Raw genomic sequence first — 17,412 nt, 5'->3', positions numbered from 1 at the left:
ACCTGCGGTTAATGTGTAGGCACCTAAATTAGAATATATACATATGCAATGCAAGAAGTGCCTGAGGATGATTCCAGGTAGTTCCATCTGTGAGACATTTATTATTGGGATTATTGAGCCATCAGAAATCCCAGTCAAGATCAAAGCCACTGTCACTCCCATCCTTGCTCTACAGTTTGAACAGAGGGCTAGGAAAGCAATGTGAGTTTTTCAAGGTCACTCCAGTTGTCAGTGACAGACCAGGAGCTAAATGGGAATTTTCTGCCATTTGGTTTATGTTGCAGTACAGGCCATAATGGATTTATACCCAAGTCAGCTTTAAACTAGCTATGGGCTTAAACTAGTATGGGCTTCACCTCCTTTAAAGGGTGTCGAGGTGGGCTTGTTGAAACCCACGTCACTGCTGTCCCTCCCTGTACTGTCCTTTCAAAGTGACTCACTATGTCCCCATCATCCCTGTTTGCATCACGAAGCCTCGCACAAATAAAGTTGGAGCCTTTACAAAATGCTCTCCCCAATGAACCAACCCGCTCGCTTTCTGCTCAAGTGAATAAATCAAAGCCAGATTTGGATGCAACTGTAATTGTCGATGGCATAGCAGATGTTGGGGGCTCACAGCAAGCTCCTGTTTCTGGTCTCTGTTCCTCAGCTGGTGTGGAGACCATTTGCAGGGCTTGGAGGTGTCTCACTTTTACACCCTGCCCCATCGCTGCACACACGATTTGACTCTCTTGTCTTTTATGAAGGTCCTAAATTGCTACAGAAAACAGTATTGTTTTCTGCTGGCTTAACTATTGCAATCCTCAAGGCTTGTTTGTCAATGCTACACTTTACTGCCTGTTAACTTAACTGGATTTTTATCTGCTCTGCCTTCTGAATGTCTGCTGTAAAATCCCACAGTAAGCCACAGCTTGCCCAGAGGAATATTCCAGGAGAGGAAAGGAAGCAATAATAATGCAGCCCTGTTGCAAAATAACACTACAAAAACATTTAGGCATGAAAGAGTGGTTTCCCCACCCCCCCGCCTTGATATCTACTTACAGTACAAAGGAAATAGCTCCCCAGGGACCTGGAAGAGATTGCAGGTCTAGTCTATCCTCTGTAGACGCACATGCAGCTTGCAGGTATTAATATCTTTGAGCTGTGCATTGATGGGAGTGGTATCTTCTGTGTTGTTCCTTTCCCCTTTCTCCCCAAATACTGGGTTACATTACATTATATTCCCTTGGGTGTGATATATGCCCTTGCCTGTGTTGAAGTAGGAATCTGCTCCCTCATCTTCTTGGTCCCCTAACAAATGGTCCGTGGGCAAATGTCATTCCTCACACCCTGTCTTGTAGAGAATGGGGCTGAAATGCAAAATTGGGCGTTTGATGCCCTGGCCTAGTGCTTCATCCCCCTCAATTGAATGATAATAGGCTATGCTGCTCCCTTGTTGGTTGTAGTTTGCTTAAAGACTTTGCTAACTTAACCCTGAAATTTGTTCCTACGGACTGTTGGTGCTATTCTGAGCCAGACTACTCTTTACAAGACTTCTTGAACTAGACGCAGGGATTCTGAGAGATATCTATATAGATCATCAGGGTCTTGTAATAATTTGAATAATTCGGAGCAGTGAGTGTTGAATGAGCTGAAGTTGGCTGTGGTGAAGCTAAGGGCACTGGAAAGCTGTTTCTATAATTTTTTTGGCTTAACGTGGCTGCAGACTTTAATTTTCTCTGATCAGAAATGACTTGTGAGTCAATGGTGAGGGCTGATCCAAGTGGCAGGCAGCTTGAAGAGAGGTGATGGTGAGACGTGGCTGTCGGTTGCCCTACAGCGTATGGTTGGTCATCGACCGGACAATTAATGTGTACAGAAATAAATGGATTCTGGTACTCTGAAATTCAGGGAACACTCAGAAGTATTACTGGCGCTCTCATCTTATTGTTACAGGAGTGGGAAGGATTCATTGCTTTGTAGAGCAAACAATATATTATTTGATGGAACAAGTAATAAATGATGAGAAGAGAAAGATCTTTAAATATCAATGGGCTGTGTTCATGGTCAAATCGTATCACATGGAAGAAGAGACAGAAATCACAGCAGGAGTTCCAGGAAGGTTCAAGTACGCAAAAACTCAGTGATGGGTTCCAAGGAGAGTACTAAACCGAGGCCAGATCTCAAATTAATGTTCCTAGCAGTGTGGAGGGGCTGTCATGATATTTTGTTCTATTCTGCTTCTGACAGAAGGACAAGAATTACTGCAGGAAGGAAAAGGTAATTTATATTGCCAAATGCCATCTCTCAAGTAGTATGATTGAGACATAAATCCTAAGATTTCTTCTTTGATTTTGTATATTTGATAACTTCTAATCCTTTAGCAGCAGCTTGCTTTGTGTGTTTCAGTTTTTAATTGCAGCTCTCTGACTTAGTTACAAAAAGAAGATTAGAAAAGAAAACTGAAATTATCTGATAATCGTGAAAGTTAAGGGTTCCTAGAATAAATATTGTGAGCCTTGCAATGAAGAGAATTGAGAACAAGGTCACTGCTGATCCTTATTCACTGTTTTGGTTCAAAGAAATAGTGAGGAGCAAGATGACACTGGCTGACCACACACTGTTGAAATCTTGCACGTGGAAGACTTTGGGCTTGTTATCCAGGGCCAGGAAAGTGCCTTTCCACTGTGTAAAGGGACTGTAATTGCATTTAAGCAAGTTAAAATATTTATTCAGCAGGTGTGTGCCTTTGGATACCAAACTGCTTCCTGGAAAGGAGCAAGCGATAGCTGATAACATTCTAAATGGTTCTTTTCAAACATCTTTTCTGGCTACTCAAGAGCCAGATGAGTGTTAGCTCAGCAATACTCTGACAGGTCACGTTGTCCTTTTACTCTCAGAGCATGGTTGGTAACAGATGGGGTCCAGTTAAGCTGAGCTGTCCATTCCCAACCTGTCTTCTCCAACTTGGCAACTCTGATAATAAGATACCTCCTGAATTTAAATAGACTGGGACATTTATTCCAGATGTTTTGTTGTACAGATGCCTTCCTTCTTCAATTAAAAAAAAATGCTTTGATTGGTGATGAACAAAACATTCAGGTGACAGACTCTTTCATTTTTGTTTGAAGGTCTATGATTGTACGAATGTTGGCATTATGGGAATGCAGTGAAAACTCAGGATACCTCAGAAAATAAATGCTGCTTTTCTCTCTGCAGAGCAAATTCATTCACCAGCTAGCTGGGAGAGGACATGCCGCCTTTGGACTTGCTGCCATATGGAGGACATCAAGCTGGCCAGACTCCAGCTAGGACAAAAATTGTTGATTCGAGAGCTGGTTTCTGAAGCACCTTGTAGGATATGGGATGTTATGCCTTTCCCTGATGCTGAGGCTTGTAAGTCAATTTGGTGCCTTTAAAATTGTGCTGATTCACTGTAATACAAATGTAGCACCAGCCTGAGGATGTGGGATGCCTCTGTCTCTCCATTGACTTTAGAAGGGGCCTAGACAGATGTCTGAGGCTCAGTGTCTGATTTTTATATTCAAGATAATTTTGAAATCTCTCCTGCATTGTCTTTTTGCACTGCTGAAAACTAGGGATTGGGTAGGCTGATCCAAAACAGCTCAGGAAGGATGCAAAGATCTGAACATGCTCTTCCCTGTGTGCCAGCTCGATCTCCTCACATCCTGCAAGTAAGTAAAGACATATTTTCTTTGCCAGCCATCAACTGGATTTATTTTTTAGTCACAAGTTCTACTCAATTGCTGAAAAAGGAGCAGAATATTTGCCACCCACCAAAGCGAGTCCTGTCCCCAACCATGCTGGTGGCAGGTCACACATTTTTAGTCTTGTGCTTCAACTTCTTTCCAGCTTCCCCACTCCACCCTGGTCTTGTGGCCAGGCTTCATGTCTTCTGTGAGGTAGTGGGACTCAGCTCGCCTCTTCCCATTGACTTGATGAAAAGCTGGTGTTGTCATCAAGTAACGGTGAAAGAGAAAATTGTTCTTAGGCTGGTGAGAAGTACCAGACATTAGTGTTTTGTGCCATATTGCAACTGGAAAGGGGTGTTTGAACTGACAAAATGTGCTTCACTTGGTGCTACTGATGACTTCTGTGTCCTTGAAATTTAGGGCTGCTTCCTTGAAGTTTTTTTATACTAATTTAGGGCAAGCCTGCAATGTTGTCTCCATGAAGAAATGTATTGTACTCTTTGTGTGTGAAATGGTGTCACCTACCGTGCCATGTGGAGCAAGCAGGCCATAACATGGCCTGTCTAGGAAATCCTAAGGCCAATTGAAAAACAAATGGAAACAAGGGGGTTTTATTTTTTTTTTTTCCTAGACTACAGAATGCACAGAGATAAATATACAAGTTCTGTAGCTGCAAGTAAACCCTAGGACAAGGTCAAATGCAAACATTTTGGTGACTTTTTGGATAACCTGCAATGGCCTTTTCCACCTTCTGGCATCTAAGAGTCATCAGGCCACTGGTCAGAGTATTGAGTTGTGCTCAGAGCACATGTTATTCCTTCCCTTAGGCTAGAGATTGTGTTTTGTAGTTATTCTGCTATAAAGGTCAAGCTGCCAAGGCAGTAAATGCATCCCTGCTTTTTCTGTATTAGCTATTTTCTCTCTTTTGGTCCATTTCCTCGTTGTTTGTGCAGTTACAAAAATGCATATTTCAGAAGCAGGTGAAACACCTTAACGTACGTATCCTCTAGTCTACTTCAAGGTTTCGTGATGTGGGGGAAGAGTTACAGCATCATAGTTACGTTATAACTTTATGATTAAGTTAAATTAAAACCTTACAATTTGCTCGGAGGTTGTCTTTCAAAGACCAGGTTCTCAGCAGGAGCAGAGGTAATATGGCAGAAAATGCAATTATTTGCTTGCAGCGGCTTGGTTTGGGGTTTTTTTTGGAAGGACATGAGAGATGGAAAACAACATTTAATGTGGGAGACGATGCTGTTGGGATCTTGGAGTAACTTTGGCACAACCCAGCAAGGCTAGGCTGTGGTCATTGGCATGTGTGGCCAGCAAGACCCTTTTTTGAGGTCAACTCTGTTTTCTGTACCATGGGAAGGTTCAAATTAATCAGGTAATGAGGGTTATATTAGGGGGTTATATTTTCCTATATTCTGTGGAAATTATACGTGAAGATCATCCTTCTCTCTTCCCTGCTATCAAGCCAGGGGTGGGGAGGGGGGGAGTGCTATTGTTGTTTTGGCTTTTGTTTCAAGAGTCTGAAGTCTATTTTTTTTTGGAAGGCTTGCCTAAGCACTTTCCAGCCATTATAATGTCATTATATATGGGATTCATTACATTAGAGACATTAGGGGAGATTAAAAAGGATCTATTGGAGGCATTGGCTGAAAAATAAATGATAAAGACTAGTTGCAGTTTGGGCTTTTATTACATGGCTTGAAACAAATGCTGAAATATTGTATTTAAGCTGAGTGTGTTTGTTGGAGGAAGCATTAGGAGGGAAAGCAAAGCAGCAACCACCACTCTCACCATTAAAGAAAGAAATCACAATGGTTAGGAGCAGTGTGTTAATTAGCAAACTAATTTCCTTGTACTTTAAGTGCATAACAAGTTTTAAATGCCTTCCGAATGGCATGATATCAATTGGGTTTTGTTCTTTGAATGTAATTGTTTCCATGGCAATGCTGAGTTCTGCTGTACATGGGTTACGTCTGTTAAGCGTTCCAGCCATTTATGTGAGGTCTGTATTAGCTTAGCAGCTGACTTGTATTCAGGATATATTTTATTTAAAAAAAAAAAAGAAAAGTCACTGGGAATGGGCCGGATCCTCAGGCCACCCCATTTGGCTTCAACAGTCATGAAGTTCAGTGTTCAAAATACCCTGTCTACCTCAGGAAGAAAGGCCAAATACCTCCATGGAGATACCGAAGGTCTGAATTCAAGTCCTAGCTCTGGAACAGGCTATTTTTCTAGCCTTGGGCAGATTAGATTGTCTCACAGAATCACAGAATCACAGAATGTTAGGGATTGGAAGGGACCTCAAAAGATCATCTAGTCCAATCCCCCTGCCAGAGCAGGAAAACTTAGGTGAGGTTACACAGGAAGGCGTCCAGGCGGGTTTTGAATGTCTCCAGAGAAGGAGAATCCACAACCCCCCTGGGCAGCCTGTTCCAGTGTTCTGTCACCCTCACTGAGAAGAAGTTTCTTCTCACATTTAAGTGGAACCTCTTCCAGCTTGAACCCATTACCCCTTGTCTTACTGTTGGTTGTCACCGAGAAGAGCCTAGCTCCATCCTCGTGACACCCACCCTTTATATATTTATAAACATTAATGAGGTCACCCCTCAGTCTCCTCTTCTCCAAGCTAAAGAGACCCAGCTCCCTCAGCCTTTCCTCATAAGGGAGATGCTCCACTCCCTTCATCATCTTTGTGGCCCTGCGCTGGACTCTCTCCAGCAGTTCCCTGTCCTTCTTGAACTGAGGGGCCCAGAACTGGACACAATATTCCAGATGAGGTCTCACCAGGGCAGAGTAGAGGGGAAGGAGAACCTCTCTCGACCTACTAACCACCCCCCTTCTAATACACCCCAGGATGCCATTGGCCTTCTTGGCCACAAGGGCACAGTGCTGGCTCATGGTCATCCTGCTGTCCACCAGGACCCCCAGGTCTCTTTCCCCTACACTGCTCTCTAATAGGTCATTCCCCAACCTGTACTGGAACCTGGGGTTGTTCCTGCCCAGATGCAAGACTCTACATTTCCCCTTGTTATATTTCATTAAATTTTTCCCCGCCCAACTCTCTAGCCTGTCCAGATCTCGCTGGATGGCAGCACAGCCTTCTGGCGTGTCAGCCACTCCTCCCAGTTTGGTGTCATCAGCAAACTTGCTGATAGTACACTCAATTCCCTCATCCAAGTCATTGATGAATATATTGAACAGTATTGGTCCCAGAACTGACCCTTGAGGCACTCCACTAGATACAGGCCTCCAACCAGACTCCGCCCCATTGATCACAACTCTCTGGCTTCTCTCCTTCAGCCAGTTTGCAGTCCACCTCACTACCCGATCATCCAGTCCACACTTCCTCAGTTTTGCCATGAGGATGCTGTGGGAGACGGTGTCAAATGCTTTGCTGAAGTCAAGGTAGACCACATCCACTGCTCTGCCATCGTCAATCCACCTTGTTACGTCTTCATAAAAGGCTATGAGGTTGGTCAAACACGACTTCCCCTTGGTGAAGCCATGTTGACTGTCCCTGATGACCCTCTTATCCTTGATATGTGTATATGTGATATGTGTATATGTCTCATAGCCTTGGTTCCCATTGTGAAAAACCAATAATTTTTCATTTTCAGCAACATTTATCAGTCCATTCTAGTCCAACGGTGAACAATTGTTTTCCACTCTGTGTTGATGCAGCACTTAATAGAAAGGAGCTGGAGATCTTAAAACTGTTGCTCTCTCTGGGGCGGAGGAGGGGAAAAATCTGTCTTGGCATTTCATTTACTCATTTCATAATTTACAGGCTTCCTGAAAGATTCAGTCTCCCCAAACTGGCACCAACTGGACACTGTGATGTCTACCATATTTTGGCTTTCTCTTTGTCGTGTTGGAATGTGAAGTGGTTGGATTCATGCATTTGTCTATATAGTTATAAAAGATTAAATAGAGGAAATACATAGCAAACTCAAGGAACAAATAGAAACGTTTATACAGAAAGCTCAGCAGCTTCTAGTTTGGTGCATGTTTTCTCTTTCCCGTTTACCTTTCTTTGCTCAAGACAAAGACATCAAACAAAATGCTGACCTTGAAGAAAGCCCAATGTGTGTGCAACAGCATTCAGGAGAAATGTACCCTCTTAAAAAAAAAGTGTTGCATAAATGCCTGTGTCAGAGAGGAATCAAACTCTATTCAGGCGTGGAGGAGATAAGAAGAGAAACTCAGTTTTACCTTTGCACCTTGTAGCTCCTGCAGCACTATGCCTCCTCACGTGAATAGCCTTCAGTCTTTATTTGCATTCAGTTTTTCTTGCTGTAGTTTGTTGTATTTGTCTTTTATTAAGACCCAGGTGCTTATGTTTATGACTCAGTTCTACATGAGGTGAGGCACAAGACAGTCCTTGGTCTCAAGCATCTACTAATTATAAGCCAAATAGAAGGAAACGAAACTAAAAGTTCTCTCTTTTTTGTATTTATATGGCCAGACTCCAGTTACCTATGCTTACTGTCAAGACAAATGAGAGTTAGTAGTGTCTAAGAGCATCAGTCTGGTCTGTCTAGCTCAACACTGGCCCAGTTATGTTAACTTTTATAGTACCTGGTCCTGGGAAGGGTTTGTGGTTTGACAGACAGTGAAGAGCTCTTGGGAAAATGGGGTTTTGGCTCAGCAGATAAAATGGTTGTCCCAGACAATTTATTTTGTTCTTTTAGGAGAAGGGAGAAATTAAAAAAAAAAATGCATTTGCCTAAAGATTTTATTTGACAGGGGTTCCTCTGCATGGCATCTAATTTCACGTACTAACCTGTAGCGTTTTACTCACCGTGGTCTTTTCTTTCTCGTCTTTACTGCAGGTACCAGCAAGAAGCCGCAGCATTTGCTTTGCCGTTGCTCCCCGTGGGGTTTGCCCGTTCAACCTTTCCTCTAGCGATGGCAATAAGGAGCTATCAGGTAACCTAACAATGTGTCAGTCATTACGACATCTGCTCTGTAGATTAAAGCAGCCATAAAGTTTAAGGCACCTTTTACCCAGGTTAGTACATTAATGCTTCTACCTGGTTGTGTCAAAGCCCTCTGGCTCTCCAGCATCCCCCAAATATCCTACAGACTCCTTTCCTAATGACCTGCAGGATGAATCCCATTCTGAAAGAATGTGGTATCATTCAGGAAACTTTATGAACTCTATTTAGGATGTTTCAGGCTCCGCAGCTGAGAAATCTTAGATCCATAAGGAGAAACATGGAACATTTCAACCTCCTGATAGTGACGACCTTAGGTGTTAATGTATGAGAAACCGTGATGAGTTGGGAGCACCTATTCTGAATTCCTTTGAGTTTTAATCTGGGACAAATGAGAAGGGAAAAAAAAAAAGTAGAATTTAAAAAAAGCCATGTGCCTTCTGCAGTCAATTCACTCTGCAGGAAATCTGAACAATATTCAGGAAGTATTATAACTCCCAGAAAATCCTGTTGTTTCTAAGCAGAGCCAGTCTGGTCTTATCCACACTGAGGAGCAAATGGGATTGACAAGCATGGAACAGAATTGAGACAGAAAGTGTGAAACGGTGTTTGAAAGCAGAGAGGAGCTTAGAGACAACCTTATTTCAGTGTGATTGAGAAAAGCAAAAATTCCCTTAAAGGAATCGGGTCTGCATTTGGAAAAGGTGAGTTCACCATTGGCTTGAAGCAGGGTATGACTCGACTGAAAATTAAAGGTTGAATATCCAAAACTGCTTTGCGTGATGGCGAGACCTTGTCCATGCACATGTGTTTCACTGACATTTGTGGCTCCGTTTTGGTCTCCTGGGTTTGGAGGGCTTTTGGGGACTTTTTTAGTGGTTTGTTTTTAAAAGCCAGAACAAAATTTGCATGTTTGCTTGTCCTGCAGTGGGATTTTTATCAGTCTGTTTTGGTGTTTTTGTTGGTTTTTTTTTTTTTTTTTTTGGTGATTTCTAGGAAAGGAAACAGCCACCTTTGTTATGAAGCTCTCCCCTCTTCTTGCAGAAAAGTGCAAGGGATTTTGCTTTCAGGTAACTTTCAGAAACCTAAATGCTGCTCTAGGCAAGTTTCATAGAAAGAGATGGAAAATTTGCGTAGTTTTGTCAGAAATGAGTAATTTGGTGCCTTTTCAAGCAGCTCTGCAGTGGTAACACTGGCTGTGCCTGCAGAGCTGGTCATGCTTGAGCTGGAGCTGCAGCATGTGCTCAGCTCCAAACAACGCCAGTGAGGGGTTTTTTTAGAGCTGAAAGATGAATTTTCAAGGCTATGACCTGCTCCTTCATTCCTTCCATCATCCCCAAGGCTAAAAATACCACTTGTAGCTTTGTACACTTCCCTAGTCTCCGCTGAGAAATGCCACCGGCACCCCAAAATTTGCTATATTCTTCCTGCCTGTAGCTGGGCATCTCTTTCTGCTCAGGATTTAACAGGCAGTATTGGAAAACAGGAATTTGTGAAAATCCCACAAAATGTGCCATCAGTCTATCTTCTGCTAAAAAGAAAAACAAAACCAACAACAACAACAAAAACCCACCAAAAAACAACAAAAAAACCCCCAAACCCACACCCACAAACAAAACATAAAACAACCCACACCAAGTGTTTGTTATTTTTCAACTTGGTTATTCTCTTGATTTAAGTGCACTCAGCCATCTGTTGAGGGCACAAAAAGACAGAAGCAAATAATTAAGCAGACCAGTTTCACTCCACAAATACCAAATAACTCAGATGAAGCATTTAGAGATAATTCATAGGCTACAAGTAATTTTTCATGACCAGTGAGTGCTCGTGAAGAACATATGCACTTTGCGAGCAAATGGGGTGGCTCATGAATAATATGCAAACCAGAAATAAGGCATTAAATCTGGAAAAGGACTCTTTGGGATTATTCTCACATTGCTGTGTCAGTATGAAAGTTTAAGCAGACCTGTAGATACTCTCAGGTAGTCAGCAGAGAGGTCTGGACACTTATTATCACAAAGTCTTATTATTCATTCATAATTTATTCATTTAATAAATTTTATTTATTTATTTAAAAATTTTATTTAATGATATTTATTTATTAATACATAATGTTTATTAGTAAATGAGTTGCTTCTTGCTTTGGAGATGCTGTCCTTTCCCATTGCTCCTGGAAGGATCCCACACCTCAGGGATATTCAAAACAATTGACTTAAAACTAGGTAAAACTCAGGGGAAAAGTGCTGCTCAGGGTGAATTCCCAGCTCCGTTACAATCAAAGGCAATTTTGCCATTGTTCAGTATTTTCTATACAAGAGTCTTCCCATTTAGGAAGCAACCTCCCTCAGAAAATTAAAGTAAATGTACAAAATTACAGGGTAGGGTGAGTGCTGAACATTAAATTTAGAAACAAACAAAAAGGGCAACATCACAAATATTTTTGTGCCTTCCCAAAGGCCTTTTTTTTGGTTGTTGCTTTGTTGTTGTTTTTGGTTTTTACCCATCCTTAGCACTTCTTCTGGAGCTACGTGGCAGTTTGCAGTATATCAGACATTATCAACTGCTGAGCAAAATGGTTTTATCAACTTCATAGTGGATGTACTTGAACAGGTATTCAAACTGAAAGATCAATTTACATTTTCTGAAAGGTAAGAATACACAGTAGATTAGTTTTCAAATGGTTTTTAGTACAAGGAATGAAACTACTTACATTGGTGATTTTCTAAGGTTACATTTGTTTTTGCTGTATTTTTTCTCTCCTTTTCTAGATACAATCCCTATTTGCTAAGGATTCTGAGCATTACATTAGAATAAGGAAGACTTGGAGGGCAATTTTAGAAAAATAGATATCCAAATCACTACCATAATCCTTCTGGCGCTTTGAAAATGAAAAGTAGAGTGTTTCAGAGAGCTGTTTATTGGAAAGATTAGTTTTATCATGAAATTATTACTTCAGCACATGGTTTGAGATTGGCCATTACCTTAGAAAGTTCACAGACAAAAACACACAATTGCCAGTGAAAGACCTGATGACTGAACGAGCCTCGTATGCTGCGTTTTTCCCCTATAGCTGTGTATTTGCTGCACCTGGGAGAAGTAAACAATCTGTTAAAAAAGCCAAGGATGAAAAATTGTAAGTTAAAGCTCTACTGTAAATTTTGTAAATCAACTGATTTGTCTAGGGAGAACTGGTTTGTTTCTTTATTAGTAGTGCTAGGTAAATTTTGAAAAAAACCCACAAATATTTATGAACAAGGGATTTTTTTTATAAGTAACTAATTTCTTTCTTCAGGATCAATCTGGCTATAAAACTCCTGATAATCCACAGTGGTGGACCTTGAATAAACACCTGGATGGATGTGTACTCATGTCCAGTCCTGATATGGAAACGCGTATTTTGGAAGAAGACTTCTACTGTTGTAGCCTTTCATTGTGTTTTCTCATTCGCTCTTTTTCTATTTTAACTTGATTTTGGCCAGTGGAGGAATTTTCTGGAGTGAAATCTAAATACCTCCATCAGGAACTGGTCCACTTGTTTTAAAGTTTTGAGGCTCAGAGTCATATAGTGAATTTTCCTGTGTTTTCATGATGAGAGGAAGGGGATATCATTGAAACTTCATCAGAAGAAGGAGGTCAGTGTCCATTTAAAAGTCTCGCTTTGCATTAAAACGGGGTTACATCTGTCTCAGGATGCCAAGATTTTATTTATAAAAATTAATTATTCCAGAAAACATCCAAAACCAGCGTCATGTTGTTGAGTGCTGATGGCTACATGAGCAGTTACCTGCGGTTGTACATATGTCCATCCATCTGCTTTATGGCTTTGCATCTGAGGAAGGCGCTGTACATTAGTTACTCTGTGTAAAAGTCTGGTTTTAATGTGTATAAATAAAAGAATTATAGGCTGCGATGATATATTGGGCTAAAACAACTCATTGGTGGCCAGGTTAAGCCCTTTGCTGTGGACACACTTGGCCCTGGGTGAAAGGAACCAGAGTTAAGACCAGGCCATAAAATGGACTTAATGGAAGTATTGACGTGTCCTTTTTCTTATTTTTTTCCCCTTAGTTCTACAATTTTAATTGATAAGTAGAACACCTTTTAAATTGCTAAATAATGCTTTTCTTATAGTGGGCTATTTGTCTTGCAGGAGGCGCTGGAGCATTCTCACTGGAGAGGGTCAAATGCTGCAAAATGGCATTTAGATATTCTCATCACAGTTAATTGCAGTTTGTTTTGCCTACACCTGGGGCTGCTTTTCACTTTCCACAGATAAAAGTTTCCCTTTTGGCCACCAGACAGTGCAGGATGATGCAGATTCAGATCTTAGCGCCAAGTCTTTGCACGAGGCTAAAATGTATAATAAAATACATGCTGCTGTAATGAGAAGAGGGATTACTCTTATGGGAACATGTTGTTTATTCATTTTTTACTATTTCTCTGTTTAGGAAGTTTCAGTCTTCCAGTTAGAGAGAAGAGATACAGACATGTGAGACAGATGCAACTTTGCTGTGAGTAGCAAATGACTCCTTTGAAAAGGTCTCAAATTCTACGTTGTGTGAAAAACCTTCCTTATAGCCATCTGATGAGCATGCTTGGAATTGCGCTGGCAAATATATTCTGATTTCCAGTGGTCAATGTGAGAAAGGAGATAAATTTACAGTGAATGTTATTTTCCGTGAATAATTCAAGCTTGTTTATACCAACTAGTGTTTGTTCCAGGAGCCCGAAAATCCACACATGTGAGCCAGTTAGTAGTGGTGTATTTGCATGAGGTTTTTGTATAATATATATATTTCTGATTCAGCTTCAGCTCTGCAGTCCTCTTCAGGAGAACATCTGAGCTGCAGCACAGATTTTAGCTATTGAGCAGCCATTACTATCCAGGAAAAACTCCCCTTATGCCCCATGTTTTTTTGAAACATAAAGCTACTGAGGACAGGGAGAAAAAAAGCAGAAGCTAAAAGAAAATTACCTGCTTTTTTCCCCCTCTTCTTCTTACTTAACTGCTTCTTCCAATCTGTTGTAAAGCTCTTGTAGAAAGAGAATTTCATGTGATGGAATGGACTTTGCTAAATATAGTGCTAAATTTAGTACAGCTGCTAAATGTACTGATGCCTCCCAGTAAAAACCTGTGGATCTCTTGATGGGAACAGACATTTCCTGACTCTGGCCACAAGAAGATGCCTGATACTCTGAGTCCTTTCCTCAGATCAATTCAAAATCAATTATCTGAATCTAAGGCAAATCTGATATAACAGGCAAGCTGGAGAGAAAGTATTAAATAAGCATGCAGGATTGTCAGCTGTGGCACTTAAATATCTTAATATCACAATATCACTTAAATATCACAAATATTTCCACCCACTCATCTCCACAATGAAATATTGATCTAGATTACTGTAAGAATGGATTCCCCCCTCCCAATCCTAAATGTATTGAGGTTTTTCTTTTAATTTACCTGCAGTTTGAACCACTTAAAGCTCTTTTAATTCTAAATTGTTCACCTGGTCGTAAAGGAAGGTCTTGATGGAAAGCAGAGGGAGCTGGGTTGGGGGAGCTGGGTGTCTCTCCTACTTCTCAGAGGAGCTTTTTAAAAAGTGCTGTGTTTCACACAATATAGAGCAGGAAGAAAAAAACACAAAAACCTCAAAAAAACCCCACAAAAACTCTCCAAAACCACGATGATTGTTTGCTGTTCAGCATTAATTAGGTTAAATAATAATAATAATTTCAAATTATTTTATGTGCGTACTTGCGCACATAAGTTGAAATCGATTTCCTGCCAACACTTCTGGTAAGATTTCAGAACTTGCATCTTTTGAGAGTGAAATCATGTCCAGAATGAATTGATTTAAATGTTCAGATGTGCAATTGTAACAGTTTTTCTGCATTATTTGCCATTAATGAGAACAAACTGTCATTGGCACCGTTTCCAGGCAACTACCAAGGAATTCTTAACCTTACATCGGGGTCTAACAAACTGCACATGATACCAGGTAAAGGATGTCTTTGCAATGAAACTAGCTTGAGAGATCATGTAGAAAAGTGCTTATTTAATCTTATTCTTAATTAGCGTTTTGCCTGATTTTCTGGGCAATTATTTTTCTGTCCAAGACTTGCTTTGCTTAACTAGTAGTATCAAGTAAAATATAATATTTTTCACATTCCAGTTATATTTAATAAGCCAAGAACTACTCTAGGGTACAGTAGAGACATTTGGAAAGATTTTGACAGTTTTTGACAGAAAGGGTTCCCTCATAATGAAAATGGGAAGAGCCAGTAGGCAAAGTACAATGGGCAATTTTAGAGGCTTCCATAGAGATTGGAGCCTCATTATGTGTACTGCAAATGCCCATCTCTCTTAACAGACCGCAGCCAGAATAAATAAGAGATTGATGGAGGAATGAGGGTATGGTAGTGAGCGACACAACTTGCAACAGGCTCCTCTCCTCCCAAGTCTCAAACAGCAGCATCGCATGAACTGAGGGAGGCTTCAAAAATTAATCCACTTTGGCAGTGACTGAAATTACTTTCCATTTACTTAAAGAAGAAAACATATATGTGGTATTGAATGTTACTGTGCTTCATGTTTGGCAGCAACTTAAATCAATTTTTGTGGTTTTATTAGAATTTGATCACCAACATGTTTTCTAGCCACCCTTCTAAACAGCGCTTGATGACTAAATTGGCAAATAACTCACACCTTCTTTGGCAATTCCTTCAAGTTTACATTTTCTCATCCTGCCACCATTCACTTTGAAAGCTCTTATTACTTGGCATAAAGAGCTGATAAAATGATAAAACGGCGTGTGGTGAACGAACCCTACGTGCTTTTTACAACCAGGGTCTGAAGATGGTTCACCCAACCCTGCCCAGGGTGCTTGGAGCCGTAATGCAACCCCCCCAGGGAATCTCTTGGTGGGTACTATGTTTGAAAGCAGGGCAGGCAGGAATATTTAATATTTAATATTCCAAAGCAGAAATCACTACCAGCACTGGCAAAAGCTCCAGTATGTTTACTTACCAGCTCCCTCAGCCTCAAGGGGATGCGAAGGAAAAGCAGATAAAGGTTCAAGGTAAGATATTCTCATGACAGTCGTGGTTAAGTTATACTAATTGTCATACTTTTCTAGCAAGAGAAAATTTTCTGATGGCAACAAGCCCCCAAAACCTGAAGGCAGAGCAGCTTTGCTCTCTTGACCTCTGCAGAGTTTGGCTTTGCTGTCTTATCTGTGCCAATACACAGATGTGATGTCTTTTTCCTTTTAGCAAAATAAATTCTTGTAAAGACCTGCACAGTGTAACCTGAAGTGAGAGATTTGTCATTTTTTGACGATAATTCACACAGACTCCAAAACAAATGTACTTCTGAACAGTGACTCTGAGAACAATAAAGCAAACACTCTCGACTACCTACCACCCCATCCATCTTTTTAAATCATGTCAGCAGACTTCAAATTGTTCACCAAGTTTTATTGTTTCGTAGAGAAGGAATTCATTTGTGGTGAAATATGCTGAGCCATTGAACTCAGTCTTGATTTCTTGCACATTGCCGCCTCATCATTTAGCTGTCATTTGCTTCGGACGACATGGTTTATCTTCTTTTCATAGCCATCTAGACTGCATAGGTAAATTTGTAAGTTGAACTGCGTAGCCTTGTCACTTGTAATACCATCCACCTACTGTCCATAAAATTTGCAGTGGTGCCACATATGTGATTTCCTTGTAGAGTGGATGTGAATTCTTAGCCTTCTGTCAATAAAAGCACACTGATGCAGCCTGGTGTGAAGTATTCTGGCAAGGAGATGAGTCAAGCTTTTGTTTGACCAGAAAGGCTGATGAACAGAGTTTTTTAGAAAGTGAGGAGGTGCGGACAGCATAGCAGATGGGTACGAAGCGGTCAGCGTGGCTTTGTGCCATAAGCAACAGCTTATTGGGGTAAGAACTGCTTGGATGCAGATTGTTTGTGTGTCTGAGCTAAGTCTGCTGTTATTTCTCCCATGTTGTTCTTGCCATTATAAATGAGTGCCCTAATTAGAACCGAGGGAATTTATGGGCAGATATGAAAATGTGGTTACTATAGTTACCAGGTGCTCCAGCTCAGATGGGAAATGCCGCGAATTTAACAGTAGCCCAAGGGTGATCGCATGAGGTAAATGACGAACAAAGCCTCCCAGCTCCAGGAGAAAATCTATTTCATCGCACTTTGGTTAGTGCCTTGCTTGGCAAACTCGCATCCACCACTACAATTCCTTTTCTGTCCTTCCCTTGCTTTCAACAGACTGATTTTGGTTAGACATAAGCAGAAAAAAATCACAAAAATGAAGTCGCGTTTAGAGCAAGAGTGAAGATCTATTTACCTGTATTTCAAAGCTCTCTAATAAAATCCGTCCCCATTCCTGTGTCTAGGCTAGACAGCAAGGCAGACTGCGTATATATTCACAAATAGAAAGAAGCCTGGAACATTTATGTCCTGCTCAACCAGAGATAAGCTATTTAGCAGTATCCAGCACCTTGCCTCTTGCTACTTATTGGTGGAGACTGCAAAATTTGTCTTCTCTGGACCTGTTTATTTTTTCATTTGATCTTTGTGTAGCTTAAAAAGCAGCATGAGAATCCCATCCTTCCAACTTGTCTATCTCTTCTGTGAACCTCCTACCCTGTTGTTGTAGTAGCCAAGTGCTTCACAGCTTATATGTACATTTGAGTTTTTGGCCAGGTTTAAAAATGTTTTTCCCCAAACCCAGGGTAAAGGAAATTTGAGTCTA

Source organism: Caloenas nicobarica, chromosome 4 (genome assembly GCF_036013445.1).
Source record: "Caloenas nicobarica isolate bCalNic1 chromosome 4, bCalNic1.hap1, whole genome shotgun sequence".
Lineage (NCBI taxonomy): Eukaryota > Metazoa > Chordata > Aves > Columbiformes > Columbidae > Caloenas > Caloenas nicobarica.
The sequence above is the reverse complement of the archived record's forward strand: the minus strand, read 5'-3'. Positions refer to the sequence as shown.